The sequence below is a fragment of the Protopterus annectens genome, chromosome 2.part1, assembly GCF_019279795.1.
Source record: "Protopterus annectens isolate FY-2018-M chromosome 2.part1, PAN1.0, whole genome shotgun sequence".
In the NCBI taxonomy this organism is placed as follows: Eukaryota; Metazoa; Chordata; order Ceratodontiformes; family Protopteridae; genus Protopterus; species Protopterus annectens.
Genome location: NC_056729.1, coordinates 223,894,726 through 223,909,272, shown reverse-complemented (window position 1 = coordinate 223,909,272; position 14,547 = coordinate 223,894,726).

Genomic DNA, 14,547 nt, shown 5'->3' with positions numbered 1-14,547 from the left:
CTTTGTTGTAAATGAAAGTGACATGGTATCAGAACCGGAATCAAAGAGAGGAGAATATTCAGAGCTATGAGATGCAAAGATGACAGAAAATGTAAAACCAAGAGAAATAGCACAAACATAACCAGGAAAAAGATAAGGTAATTAGAAATAACAGAAATTATTTACTTGATGCAAAAGATGGAAAAAGGGGCATTACAAGGGCAGAAACCACATTATAAGGTAAGAGGAAAGTACGAAAAAGTTTGTTAGCGAAAGAAAATGTTTGAGATAAAAGTATTTGATGAAGTGATTAACAGTAAAGCAGAAAATGAGTATATTTTAAGCAAAACAAGTGTGTTTGAAGCATAGTTTGGCATGTTTAGAGTAAAATGAGCACAACTCACCTGTGTGCCACAATATCAGTAGATTGCCAGGCACTCAGTCTTACTGCTGCACAGGTTAAAACAGCACTGTCCAAGGCCAAGAATACAGCTTCTATGGGACCTGACAGTATCCCTGGCTGTGTTCTACATTAACTACAGAGTGAACTGGCATCTTACGTGTGTGCCCTGTTTATTCACAGCCTCACCTCAGGCTTTGCCCTACCGAATGGCGCACTGCTACAGTCATCTCTCTTCACAAAGGAGGAGTGACTACAGACCCCAGCAACTATCACCCCATTAGCCTGATGAGTCTGATATGCAAAGCTATGGAATGCATCATCATGGACCTAATAAGCAAGGATATAGGAATCTCCAAACTCTGGATCCTACACAATTTGGTTTTGTGAAGTGTAGATCATACCTGCTCAACTTGGTTGACTTCTTTGAGTCAGTCACCAGAGCTGTGGATGAAGGTAAGGTGGTTCATACAGCCTACCTTGAACTGGCCAAGGCCTTTGATATCATTCCCCACTCAGGAATCAGAAAAACTTACTAAGCTAGGCATCAACCCCTATATCACTAGATGGGTTGCAAACTGACTCACAGAAAGAACCCACAGTGTGAAAGTAGCTGACTCCAAGTCAGACTGCTGATCAGTCATGAGTGGAGTCCCACAGGGTTCGGTCTTGGGTCCTCTCCTCTTTGGTATCCACTTTTCTGAAGTCCAGGCTAACATGAAGTGACTCTGGCTGACAAAGTTCACAGATGATTGCAAGTTGGAAGCTATTATTAACTCCCCAAGTGATGTTGACATCCTGCAGAAAGGCCTCAATGAGACCAACGATTGGTGTCAGAACCATGGCCTTAAGCTCAATGCCAAAAAATGTGTCTTCATCCTCTTTGGGAAAAACCTAGTTCCCTCGAATTACCACATTGATGGTAGTCCACTGCACACAGAAGGCATTATAAGAGATCTGGGAACATAGGATGACAGCAACCTTTCTTTTGACCACCACATTGCCACTGTGGTCTGAAAATCCTTCTATGTGGCGCTTCTCATTACTAAGAGTTTTGCATCCAGGAATAAAGAGGTCATTGTCTCCCTCTACTATTCCCTCATTAGGCAATCATCGAGTACAATGCCCCATTTGGCATGTACCTAACTAGACACTTCCAACAACTGGATAGGACACAAAAGTACATCACAAAGAGCATCACTTGTCTTATATGGGCAGACTCAAAAACCCCCAACTATTCTCTGTCTCATATCGTCTACATAGAGGCAATCTTTGCTTGACTTATAAAGCCATATCTGACCCAGCTCTATTAGAAATGCTACATCTAAAAAATCCCAATCCCTCTGCACCACATGCTCCAGAGACCTCAACCTCATTAACACAATCAACAGAACATGCTGGAGGGACAGTTTCATAACCCAGAGACTGCCCATGCTATGGAATAGACTTCCCATACATGTCAAGCAGAGCATCTCACTGGCCCTCTTCAAGAGAAATCTTGATGAGTGGATGGGAAATAGAAAATTCACCCCGGGGATCACTCCAGTGGCTCTACTTGACAGAGGCACTAGGGACTAAGGTTGGGTGGCATGATGCCAGGGTAATCCTATGGGCTAGGCTTGTAAAAGCTCCAGGTCTATTAGCCTAGTACACACCTATGAACCTATAAAAGAAGTAAAGTGGGCATGAAAAGGGGTTGAACGAGCAAAACAAATATAATAATAAAAGAAAAGGGCACATTAAGCAAAAAAATAAATAAAACAAATCAAGGCAACTGTATGTGTTTTGGGCAAAGTGCTGTGTTTGGGCATAACTATGACTTCGTATTGTATCAAGCAAATAACTGAAGTTATTTGAAGTATCTCAGAGTGTGTAAAAATGCTTACAATGTGTGCTTATTATTGTGCATGTATTTTGAAGAGTTCATTGTGTGCAAAGTGCAATTGTTTTGTGCAATACAAAGTATAGCTATTTTCAAAACATTTCTTGTGCTGGGTGTATCTATCTGCAAAGTGCTGCCATTACAGAGTGCTTCTTGTACTGTAAATAGTTGCCTAGCAAGGTACCACAATGTTGTGGACTTTTCAGAGTGCTGTATGCAGTTATAATCAAAGTACAATTACTTTGAAAGTTATTGAGTTTTAGGCAAAAGTTGTTCTATTTATTCACATTGAGCAGTTGCTTGATATTTCTTACACTGATAAGAGGTGTTTTCTTGCAAAATATGACATTACAAGAGTATTACAGTGCTCATGAATTACTCAGTTGCATTGCAAAGTTCTCAAATGTTTCTTAAAGTGATGACTTTAACAATTGATGGTGCATGACTTTAGCATTTCTGCCTTTACTGATAAAATTCCAAAAGTATAGCAAGTGATGGTGTATTACTCTAGCATTTGTGCCTTTACCAATAAAAATTCCAAAAACATCGAAACGCCCAATAAATTATTTTGCAAATTCCAGTAAAGTATAGAAACACCCGAGAAGTTTATTTCGCAAAGTCCAGTTATTGGAAAGTACTACGAGTTTGTTCATTCACATAATTCCAATAAACCCAATGAAAGTATAAGTTCAAAGCAAGAGAACATTAGACAAGTACTGCTTATGCCAGAAACTTATGCATATGTGTAATTGCGCATATTCATGCTTATTTGCAAAACACTTTGTTGGTATGTGTTAATATGGCAGATGGATTTCGAAAACCACTACCACTTGTTTTGATCAGAATATTGCAGAGAACTGCAGACTATTTGAACAAGAGTATGATATTTTCACACAAGCAGCTTATGCAGATAGAGATGCATGCACCAGGTCATTTGTTTTGCTAACCTAGCAAAGTCTAAGGCCATTGAAAGGGAGCATTCATTTGTGTATGCAACAGCAGTGTATGAAGGAGAAGAGGCGGACCATCATATTGTTGTACAAGCTTAATCAAGGGAAGGCCCAGAGTGTTTGAAGTGCAAGTTCAGACAAATGTGCAATCCCCAGATGAATATTACATTAGAGAAACATTTGTTTTACACAAGAGATCAGAAGCCAGGGGAAAAATTTGCAGCTTATATAACTGACTTGAGAAACAGAGATAAAACGTGTCAGTTTAGTGATCTAAAAGATAAACTGATAAAGGACAGTATTGTATGTGGTATTGATAGCACTGCTGTGAGAAAGATTTTACTTTGTGACAGTGATTTTAATGTTGAACAATGCCATAGAGATTTGTCAAATTCATGAGGTGACAGAAAAACATACAAGTATGCTTGCGAGTGAGAAGAGCATAGTTTCAGTTGGCTTCAGAGCAAACATAGATAGTATGCAACACATGACAAACAGGAACAGGCTTAAGAATGAGACAGCTACAGGATTTCCAAAGAAGCCATGAGGTTTTCTCAAAAGTTCCAGAAAAGGTGCAATCTCCAGTACCAGTTTAGTGCAACACAAACATGAATCAGCAAAACCCAAATCTAGCTTTATTGTTAACTTTGACAATTGTGATGCAAATCATGAGTTTAAAAGAGAGAAGTGCTTAACATTTGATCAGCAATGTCACAAGTATAAAAAAATAGAAATACTTCCAAAAGTTTTGTAACTCAAGTAAGCCTCACACAGTTGTAAAGAAAGGTTGCACAAAAAAGCAAGTTGATCAAGTAGAGCTGAAACAGTCAGCTTTCAATGTACATGGTGTATCAGTGCTTGGTGAAAGACATGACGCAGTAAACCTATTAACAAGAAGTGAAGTGTTTTGTACTGACCAGATTAATGGAAAATCCACATAGCTCAAAGCAGACACTGGGTCAAAGTATAATGTGAGAACTAATTAACAACTCAATGTAACTAGCAGTGTAAGACTTGTTGCTTATGGAGGTGTAGAAATTGAAACTGAAGGTTCAGTGATACTTTCATGTTATCTGGCCTAGAACTGTTACAACTTGTTATTCTAAATAGTCCAACAACCAGTGCAATCATTATTGGGTCCCAAAGATAGTTTAAGAATGAATCTGCTTTCATTTGCTAAAGAAGTTCCTCATATGAGTGCAGTTCAGAGTTCCAGTTTCTCTAAAGACATTTTCTCAGAGTATGCTGATGTTTTAGATGACAAATTGGGCAATCTTCCAGTTGTATATTCAATGAAGTTAGACCCAGAGGTCATTCCAGTAGTCAGACTAACAAGAAGAGCTCCAATAGCTATGCAAGATAAAGTTAAACCTCAGTTGGATAAAATGGTGCAGCAAGGTGTAATTTGTCCAGTTATAGAACCAACTGAATGGGTGCCATCCATGGTAGCTGCTCACAAAAAAAATTCAGATGAAATCAGAATATGCATTGACCCAAGAGATTCAAACAAAGCATTAAAGAGACCATATCATCCAATGCACACAATTGAAGAAGTTGCAGCTCTAATACCGAATGCCACTGTATTTTCTGTTTTGGATCCAAAGAGTTCATTTTGGCAAGTGTTGCTTGATTGCAAATCCTCATTTCTAACTACTTCTGGTTCAACGTTTGGCAGATACAGTTTCCTAAGGATGCCCTTTGGAATAAATTCTCCAAGTGAAGTTTTTCAGCATGTAATAGAGCAAATTTTTTTAGGTTATCCTTGTGCCATAACAGTAGATGATGTATTGGTTAGAGGCAATGGTGAAGCAGAGCATGACAGAAATCTCAAGAAAGTTCTAGACAGAGCACATGAAGTGAACTTAAAGCTCAATCCTCTGAACTGCAAATTCAGACTTCCAGAAGTTATGAATGTAGGCCATTTGTTTACAAGTACAGGCTTGAGACCCGACCTGACCATGCAACAGCTATTGTAGAGATGTCAGCGTAAGACAATGTACAAGGTATACTGCATTTTCTGGGCATGGTCAACTATTTAAGCAAATTTATACCAGACTTCAGTGAGTTAACAGCACCTTTAAGAGAACTAACACACAAAAATGTTGCATGGTCATGGCTGGAACATCATCAGAAGGCATTTGAAGACCTGAAGCAGAAAACTGCCACCCTACTGACGTTAAGATACTATGATGTGAACAAACCAGTTATTCTTTCCTGTGATGTTTCAAAATTTGACCTTGGCACAGTTATACTTCAAGAGGGCAGACCAGTAGCCGATGCATCTAGAACACTAACCCAAACTGAGATACAATATGCTCAAATTAAGAAAGAGCTTTTGAGTATAGTATTTGCATGTTCCAAGTTTCATGATTACATTTATGGTCGAGCTATTCAGATTGAAACTGATCATCAACCTCTAGTGACTATTCTAAAGAAGCCTATGCATTCTGCTCCAGTGAGATTACAAAGAATTATGCTCAAATTGCGAAAGTACAATTTCAAATTGGTCTACACTAAAGACAAATTGCTCTATCTGGCTGATACCTTATCCAGATTCCCCAAAAATAGAACAGAACAGCTTGATGCAGAGACTTTTGACTTTGATGTGATGTCAGTGCTTAATTTTTCCACTACTAGACTTGATGAGTTAGGCGATCACACTCAGACTAATCCAATTTCACAGAAGCTCAATCACTATATTAATGTTGGATGGCCGTCATAGCAATCTAGTATATCACCTGAGGTGCAAGTGTATTTTCCTTACAGAGATGAATTGTTGATGGAAGATGGCATTATATTCAAAGGTCCTAAAATTGTTGTTCCTGCTTCTGTACAACAAAAACATATTCAGATTTTGCATTGTGGTCACCCAGGATTCACATTCACTAAGGGAAGAGCAAGAGAATTATTATTTTGGCCTTCATTATCGAAAGACATTGATAGAGTTCTTTCTTCTTGTTCAGTATGCAATAGTACTAGACTGCATTTGCAAAGAGAACCACTTCATCTAAGATCATTTCCTGAACTATCTTGATCTGCTGTAGCCACTGACATCTTTGAACAGAAAAATCAACAATACTTAGTTTTTGTAGACTCTTATTCAAACTGGTTTGAGATTGATCTACTACCAAACTTAACCTCAGCTGCTGTTATTATTAAGTTGAAATGTCATTTCTCAATTCATGGTAGTCTACACAAACTTTTTTCTGACAGTGGTACTCAATTCACTAGCCAGTTGTTTCGGAAACTTGCAAAAGAATGGGACTTGGCACATGTCACTAGTAGTCTTGAATATTCTCAGTCCAATGGTCTAGCTGAACGTGCAGTGCAGAGTGCAAAGCAATTACTTGAAAAGTCAAAGTGTGACAATACTGATGTATCCTTAAATTTGCTTAATCTCAGAAACATAACCCCATGATGATATTCTTGGCTCACCTGCTCAAAGACTACTTTCCAGGCAAACTAGACCTACGCTACCTATTTCTTCAAATTTGTCCCAGCCTAAACCTAAGAACAATAAAACCATCAAGGCTCAATTATTTAAGAAGTGTAATATCCAGAAAACTAGTTACGACAGATCAAGCAGATTGCTTCGTCCATTGAGGGAAAGAGAGATGGTAAGAATCTAGATGACAAAAGGTTTTGATCAAATAGGACAGATTACAGGCATCTGTGCCAAGCCTTTATCCTATTTGGTAGATTCAGAGGGTGTGGAGTATAGGAGCAATCACAAAATCGTATCTGTGATACGAAGTCTAAATCAAAGAATGAGTCAGACTCTGTTTCCAGACCAGAATGTGTTCAAAAGTCTGATTCTGTTCCAGAAAGTGATTTGAACATTCCACAGGTCAACCATTTTGCAGAAACTGTCCCAGCTTCTAAACCTAATTCCCAGTTTTATGTCACACGATATGGACGAGTTTCTAAGCCTAGTGTGAAATAAGCAGCAATGTGGACTTGATTGCATATACATGTGTATTTAGTATTGTATAATGCATGTCTGGAGATTACCTGTAATTTCTGCATGCCAAATAATCTCATGACACATTGCATGCTCTATTTCTCAAAGAGGGAGGATGTAGATCAGAGTGTAAAGTGTGTGTGCTATATCTTTAAGAAGCATGCGAGGCTGTGCGTGCACATATAAATTCCAGACAAGTGCAATCCCTAGTGCCATTATGTAGAAGCAGCCAGAGAGTGAGCATGCATGATCACTGTTGTTAGTTTGTATATAAGTTACATAAGTTATAGTTAGTAAGCCTCTATAGTGATGTGTTTGTATAAAATAAAGCTGCTTGAACAGAACCCACAAAACTCATTTATTCGTGTCCTAACATGAAAGTGACAAGTTCTCTGTTTTTTTTTTTTTTTTAATAATAACAGAGATGATTTTATTCTAAAAATGGTTCATGTAGTAGTTTTAACAAGGGGTGGTTAAGACTTTTTATATGTTGACCATGTAGATGAAACCAGAGTACTGGATGAAAAACAAAAATGTGTGACTAAATGCAAAGCACTTATATTACTACTGGCTATGACAGGACATAGTTTTGAAATTTTGCTTACTATTGTAAAGGAGTATGTGGTAGGACTAGACAGAAAATGTCTACTGGGCATTTGCGCTCAGATAGCTAATGAAGGAACATGAAAGAGGGGAGTGCAAAATGCTGCACTTAATTATATTTACAAATTATCTGTGTGAAACCCAGTTTACATTTAGCAGAATAAACTGAGGAAGGCTAGTGGTTACATTATGGTTAGCAGATGATTTACCATAAGGCCACCCATTAAGTAATTTATTTTATGGTTTATTATTTTAAGAATTAATTATGGAATTTTTCAAAATTAAATAATGAACTAAAGGATGATTTACTCACTGTGCTGTATTAATTACATTGCACTCATTTTCAGTAGAAAGATGTCAGTAAAAACAGACCTACATAGGTTGCATCATTTCCCTTATGTGGGGTGAGAACTCAGAAACAGAAATGGGTTATGTTTTCTTCAGGATGAGAACTATAAGGTTGGCAAGATAAATTGCCTAAATATTTGGCTTCCTGCATATTTTTTTTGGTAAAGTTTGAGATGGAGGGTGTGGACTAGAGTCAATAAATTGAGGATGGTGTGCAGGTAGAAGTAATAATATGTAAGTTGAATTGAAACTTATAAAACTTAATATATTTTATTTCGATTTTTTATTAGGTGGGTAGACTGATTTGAATATTCTTTTCAGCTGCAACCTATGCCAAGATGGTATGTACAATTGACAGGCTTACATCTAAGATACTTACAAGGCAGGTAGACTCAAAACAATAACACAATGATGCTATATCCGTTATCCGCATATGTTATTTGGCAGAGGTTTTACACCAGATGCCTTTCTGACATAACCCTCCCCATTTATCCAGGCTTGGGACCGCCAGGAAGAAATGCACTGGCTTGTGCATCCCCAGTGGCTGGGTTATGTGGCAGGGAAAGTGTAGATAGGCAGCACAGAATGGTGGTCTGTAGGATGATGTTGGTGATCAAGAAGAGGAGGACAAGTGTGATTGCAGTGCCAAGAATCAAATGGTGGAAGATGAAAAAGGGTGATTGTGAGCTGGAGTTCAGGGAAGAGTTAAAACAGGCACTGGGGGGTAGTGAAGAGTTATCGAATAGCTGGGTAACTGCAGCAGAGATGGTAAGGGAGACAGCTAGAAAGGTACTTGGTGTGACATCTAGACAGAGGAAGGAGGACAAGGAAACCTGGTGGTGGAATGAGGAAGTACAGGAGAGTATACAGAGGAAGAGGCTGGCGAAGAAGTGGGATTGTCAGAGAGATGAAAAAAGTAGACAGGAGTATAAGGAGATGAGGCGCATGGCAAAGAGAGAGGTGGTGAAGGGTAAGAATAAGGCATATGGAGAGTTGTATGAAAGGTTGGACACTAAAGAGGGAGAAAAGGAGCTGTACTGACTGGTTAGACAGAGGGACCAAGCTGGGAAAGGTGCAGCAGGTAAGGGTGATAAAGGATAGTGAGGGAAATGTACTCACAAGTGAGGAGAGTATGTTGAGCAGATGGAAAGAGTACTTTGAGGGGCTGACGAATGAAGAGAATGAGAGAGAGAGAGAGAGAGGGTTGGATGATGTGGGGATAGTGAATCAGGAAGTGAAACAGATTAGCAAGGAGGAAGTACAGACAGCTATGAAGAGGATGAAGAATGGAAAGGTTGTTTGTCCTGATGACATACCAGTGGAAGCATGGAGGTGCTTAGGAGAAATGGCAGTGAAGTTTTTAACCAGATTGTTTAATGAAATCTTGGAAAGTCAGAGGATGCCTGAGGGGTGGAGAAAAAGTGTTATGGTACCTATTTTTAAGAATAAGGGTGATGTACAAAGTTGTAGTAACTACAGAGATAAAACTGATCAGTCACAGTTTGAAGTTATGGGAAAGAGTAGTGGAAGCTTGGTTAAGAAGGGAGGTGATGATTAGTGATCACCAGTATGGTTTCATGCCGGGAAAGAGCACTACAGATATGATGTTTGCTCTGACAGTGTCACTGAAGAAATTTAGAGAAGGTCAGAAGGAGTTGCATTGTGTCTTTGTGGACTTGGAGAAAGAATATGATAGGGTGCCTAGAGAGGAGTTGTGGTATTGTATGAGGTAGTCAGGAGTGGCAGACAAGTATGTAAGAGTGGCACAGGATATGTACGAGGGTAGTGTGACAGTGGTGAAGTCTGCACTGGGAGTGACAGATTCATTTAAGGTGGAGGTGGGATTATATCAAGGATCAGCTCTGAGCCCTTTCTTATTTGCAATGGTGATGGACAGGTTGGCAGATGAGATCAGACAGGAGGCCCCATGGACTATGATGTTTGCAGATGACATTGTGATCTGTAGTGAGAATAAGGACCAGGTTGAGGAGACCCTGGAGAGGTTGAGATATGCTCTAGAAAGGAGAGGAATGAAGGTCAGCAGGGCTAAGACCGAATATGTGTGTGTGTGAATGAGAGGGAAGATAGAGGAATGGTGAGGATGCAGGGAGTAGAGTTGGTGAAGGTGGATGAGTTTAAGTACTTGGGATCAACAGTTCAGAGTAATGGTGAGTGTGGAAGAGAGGTGAAGAAGAGAGTGCAGGCAGGGTGGAATGGGTGGAGAAGAGTGTCAGGAGTTATTTGTGACAGATGGGTACCAGTAAGACTGAAAGGGAAGGTCTACAAGAGGGTAGTGAGACCAGCTATGTTGTATGGGTTGGAGACAGTGGCGTTGATAAAAAGGCAGGAGCCAGAGCTTGAAGTGGCAGAGTTAAAAATGTTAAGATTTGCACTGGGTGTGACAAGGGTGGACAGGATTAGGATAAAGTATATTAGATAGTCAGCTCAGGTCAGATGCTTTGGAGACAAAGTCAGGGAGGCGAGATTGTGTTGGTTTTGACATGTGCTGAGGAGGGATGATGGATATATTGGGAAAAGGATGCTAAGGATGGAGCTGCCAGTTAAGAGGAAAAGAGGAAGGCCTAAGATAAGGTTTATGGACGTGGTGAGAGAGGACATGCAGGTGGTTGGTGTGAAAGAGCAATATGCAGAAGACAGGAAGAAATGGAAACAAATTATCTGCTGTGGCAACACCTAATGGTAACAGCCGAAAGAGAAGAAGAATGATGCCGTATCTGTAAAAAACTTGAAAGAAAATCAATGAAGCTTTTTCGTAATCAAAATTATACATGTTGTGCTTGTGCATGAAATAGTAAATAGAACATGAACAGCCTACTTACAAAATCAATGCTTTCAAATCTTAACGGTTATGCAAAACAAACCATACTTATACAAGTGATAACATCCTAAGTTAATTATTTTTAATTTAGGTGTTATGACCCATTGTCTTGGAAGCAGTAAAATGTGTATACTTCCCTCAAGTCATAAGGGAGTAGGGTAGTTTGTCTGCTAGAACTGGATATGCATTGCTATTTCTGGTTTCTTGAAGTTTCAGCAGGAACTGTTCTTGTGAAACTTTTTTTACTCATTAGGAGAATAAAGGCAGGCTTTGCATGAGAAAAAAGTTCCTTGGGTATTTGATCTCAATGAAAAAGTTAAACTGGTGGCTGATAATTTAACAGGAATCATTTTCAGATATAAGAATTTAGAAGAAGAATGTGTCTTGTAATTATGGTTAATCAGTTAACTATGAACAGGGAGGAGCATCAACACCCTTTATTATTAGAAGCTAACAAACCTATAGGTCGTGTTAATGGAAACTTTAGCTTGGTAAGTAATACGCAGTTTAGAGCAGGGATGAGCATGTCATGTCCTACTTTTAGAATGAATAGACTGATACCTATGTTTAGATGCATAGTTGCCTTTTTTGGAAAACATGAGCTGGCTACAGGACTATAGTTAACCATTTGGGGAGCCACATAAGCTGTCAGGAGATTAGTGACTGATGTATAAGAAGGTATGGATGAACTTTCTGAAGAAAACTGAAAGCAAACTATTTTTCACAGAATGCTATGGGCTGGTATGGGACAGCTAAGTAAATATAATAATATATAATGGTCATTCTGATAAGAATAGTGATACGTTTTGACTGTTATCAAATATCTTGCCAGGAAAAACCTAATATAACCAATTAGTTAATTTTGGAAATTAAAACAGTGTCTAAATATACAAGGCAGAAGTGTGTCTAGGTAATCTGTCACCCTGTGCAGTTACCAAAGTGCAACCAATAAACTCAAACCTGAGATGCCAGCTTCTCCAAGTTGAAGACAAAATAAAAAAAAAATACCAAATGTTTAAGAACAAAAAAAACTCTTATTCCCTGACACCTGTAGCAAGTAACTTCTACAAGTGGAACAAGCAGCTTGCTAAATTTAACTCACCACAAAAGTGAACACCACATTACTTCAACTAAGACCACATATGCAGTATTCATTTATGAAGCATGTACTTCTAAACTACTGTACCATTGTACCTGCCGATTGTACCCCCCCCCTCCCCCCGAAGGCAGCTACCACCTTTACCCCACCTAGTAACAGCTTTGGTGCAATGAACAATAAAGAACTTAAATGACTAGCATTATTTTTTATCCTCCTCCAGGATTTGCTCAAAGTCTCCCGTAACTATACCCAAAGGGCATACCCAGTCTTATTAATGTGGTGAGAACCAGGTATCTCTGGACAGAAAAGAACTGTAAAGCACATTTATTCTATGAATGGAAATCTTAATCAGTCCATTTGGTCCCCATCATAGGCATGAGGCAGGTATTCGAAAGCAGAGCAGTCTTGTCATCCCCACCTTATTCCACACAGGTGACTTGCAAGCTGCACTTTATGTTCCTTTCAGGCTAAAACCTCTATAATGTTGTAAATGTAGCCTGGCATGACATCATAGTACTGGAAGAATGAACTTGCTAGACTCAGTCTGTGGCATATGTGCAAGAAATCGGGACAAAGGCTGAAATAATGGGGGAACAGAGGCCCAAAAATAGGGACAGGTTTTAATCATTGCTGTTATAAACTTAGAATGTAGATAGAATAATAGGTTGTGTGTTAGGGTACCTTTTCTGAAGGATATAAAGTCTGAAACTTAAATGTGTGCCATTATTTATTGACTTCAGTCCTCAGTGATTTGCCAGAAAACCATGCATTTTATGAGAAACAGAACAAAAATATGAGGCAAAAATCTGGACATTGTGCAAAAAAATAGACAGATGAGAGGTAGGGTCTGTGGGTGATGACCAACCATTTAAAAGGTGTCAGCAACACAGTGAGCTACTCTCCATCCCTTTAGCATAGTTAAACTGCCACCGGGCACTCATTGTCATCTTCCTGTCCCAGTGCTTTGAGGAACTGTGCTAAAAGATGAACATTGGTAAGCTGGGTCATTGTCATCACAGTTTTATACTTTTATGCCAGAGGACATGCTTAAAACTAATATTTATGAAAAGAAACTGACATAGAATTATGGTTAGCAATAAACCACAGCATTGTTATCTGAGTTAGTGTAAGATGAAAGGGTAGGTAGGAACATTTTTGTTTATATCCCATTTATGAAAGTAAGATCACAAAACACATTTTCATGTTATCTAGAGAAAGAGAAAGTCTGACAATGACATGACAAAGCAAGGGATAACGATGTCCTTTAATATTTTATATGAGCATTCTTTTTTACAGGGAGATGGAAGTAAATGAAATTTTCAGAATAAGCGTATTCTGTAGAAGGGATTATATTGTTAGCATAGATGACATGGTGACTTTTTTGACTGCATTAAAAATTAAATTAAAAGTTGATGAAAAGTCAAAATACCAAAATGAGAGATAGAGAGATTTGGAGAACAGAAGATAAATGAATCTTCCAAAACAGAATTTTTTATAGTTATGGAATGAATGTACATTTTTCCATTTGCCTGTTTTTAATCTGTTCTTTTAGTGTAGTATGCATATTTTATTTGCATATTTTCTGCTATAGAAAAGTGTAAATGAGGTCTTCATTTAGTGAAATATGTCTAATCCCTTCTCTTTATCAGCAAGTGTCATGTGAACTTTAACATCCACCTGCACTGTCAATGAATCATTTACATGGGTCATCAGTTTAAAAATTATCTGTAGGATGACTTATATGGGAATCATCTTCTGTGAAGACTGAAATCATGTTAAGAAAATATTTTGAAAGTCGAAAGACTATATTTTTTCAGTATTTTGTAAACCTCATTTTTAAATTGCCTTGAAGCTTATTTTTTAAGGAAAATAAGTAACCCTGTGGTGTTAAATAACTTTTTAGAGACACACCTTAGGAACATGTGGAAACCAAACTAAGGGCTGATAATGAAACCTATCAGTTGCTCACAGCATTAATTTCACAACTAAACTGCCAAGCCTGGAAATTATTTCAACATAAGAATTTCCAGATTGCAAGACAAAATCTAGTCAGAGATATTTAACATTATAGAATCTGACATTAAAACAGTTTCATCAAAATATTTCTAGCCTACCTAACTTAATTGTATCTTGTAGTAACTATGTACACTATATACAGTTGATGTCACCTCCAGATGTTCATTATATTTACACTTCCTAGACCCTTCCAGTTTTAAAATAGGTACAAGTTTTGCAATATTTATTTTCTTTTATATTTCCTTATTTACTTAGAGTAGTAATAATGTTGTAGTCCCTTGTTCAAAGACCAATTTCACCTTAAGATTTCCATAAGCGTTTTTCCCATATTTCTCATAATAGGATAGTTTTTTTTTGGCTTCTTATAATTAGTTTGCTGGATCATATGCATTTCACAGGCATTCCTTTAAATTTACCCCCATGTAATTTTAGCTCTATCTAGACAATTTTGAGCAATGTATGACTTCATC